Source organism: Urocitellus parryii, chromosome 8, assembly GCF_045843805.1.
Source record: "Urocitellus parryii isolate mUroPar1 chromosome 8, mUroPar1.hap1, whole genome shotgun sequence".
Taxonomy (NCBI): Eukaryota; Metazoa; Chordata; class Mammalia; order Rodentia; family Sciuridae; genus Urocitellus; species Urocitellus parryii.
Genome location: NC_135538.1, coordinates 29,910,221 through 29,911,764, shown reverse-complemented (window position 1 = coordinate 29,911,764; position 1,544 = coordinate 29,910,221). Strand labels below are relative to the sequence as shown.

At 38.8% G+C, this 1,544-nt stretch overlaps 1 non-coding gene across 1 annotated transcript; it reads right to left on the bottom strand.

Annotated features, from left to right (window-relative positions):
• Window positions 1-574: 574 nt before the first annotated feature.
• Window positions 575-718, bottom strand: LOC113184990 (U4 spliceosomal RNA). The gene has a single exon (XR_013344240.1). It is a non-coding gene; the product is annotated as a U4 spliceosomal RNA (small nuclear RNA).
• Window positions 719-1,544: the final 826 nt, after the last annotated feature.

The window sequence follows — 1,544 nt, the reverse complement described above, 5'->3', positions numbered from 1 at the left end:
TGAAGCTTTTCACAGAGAGTGGTAAGGTGGAAACAAGAAAATCCTTTATCAGAGTAGGTATCTGTCAGAGATATCATAGTGCTCCTGTTATAAAGGACAGCTGCCACTACATTTGTGTCTACATAGGTCTTTGGAACCTGCTAATTCTCTTTCAAGCCTCAGTTTGATCTGAAGTCATCTTCTCTCCTTGAGAAATCCTTCCTTAGAAACAGAGGAGTGGATTGCTTGACAGTACCCCTGAGACTTCTCTGAGTTGAAGGGGGAGTGATTCACTCAGTGTGGCATCTAGCCTCTTTGACTAATCTCTCATATAAGATGTGTAAGTGACTAATAGATGGGAAAGTTCCCTAGAGAAAGTAACTTAATTGCTTATAAGTTTCCTGAGTCTGCCTGTATGAGAATCTCTGAGATCTGCCTCAGGATAATCCAAAAATGGCTCAAAAGACTCCCTAAAAGTTTTAGGATTGCTTTTTTCCTACAAATTTTAATCAGGAGATTTTTTTTCCCTTTAAAGACATTTTAATGGTCAAAAGCATGACCTAAAATTCAGCAGTGGTCTCTGAACTTGTAGATGATCTTAGAGAGTTGAAATGAAGTAAATGTTTTCAGTACCTAGAACTTGGCTCCTGGATATGTCATCTTGGGAAAAGTTTTCAATCAGCAATAATCGCACCTTGGATAAGCCTCATTGGCTGCGATACTGCCACTGTGCAAAGCTCTGGGTATGTCATCTTGGAAACAGGGGTCTTTTTAGCTGCTGCTGGCATCTTCCAGCTTCTCTATCCCTCTGTGCCTCTTCCAATAACACTTCTGAAGTGTGAAGTAGCTAAGTTTAAAAACATACTGACACACCTGGCACATGCCTGTAATTCCAACAGTGTGGGAGGCTGAAGCAGGAGGATTGCAAGTTTGAGGTCAACCTCAGTTATTTAGACAGACCCTGTCTTATAATACAAAAATAAAAGGTCTGGGAATATAGCTCAGTGCTAAAGTACCATAGGTTCAATTCCCAATACCAATAAATAAATAAATAAATAAGTAAATAAACAATGATAATAAATAAATACCACATTGACACGATTCCCCTTCTTTCTCAAAGGACTCTAGCTAAGCTCTCTAAAAAGGGAGAGGTATGGCTGTAGATCAACTCTGCTCAAAGTAGTCCACCTCCCCCACCCCATAACATACACTCATGAGCTTATCCTGATACCTCTGTTTTGGATCTATCTGGTTTTCTCTAGCTTCCTTCTTCTTTCCAAATTTCTAACTCCTTTCTCTGACAGTGAAAAACCTGGCTCTCATTATGCACAATAGATTTACTTTTTCTTCATTCCTAAGTATAGCACATAAAGTAGTTTCAGAATTGCTAACTCATACCCATGACAGATAACCAATTTATTGGAGCATAATATTTGTGTGCAGTTCCTTTGTCTTCAATATTTTAATATATAGAAGAAATTCGATTTCCCAAAGCTGCACAGGTTCTTTTATTCCCCATCCCCTTAAGGGCGTTTTTCTCATTCATTTGTAATGCAGTGAGTTTC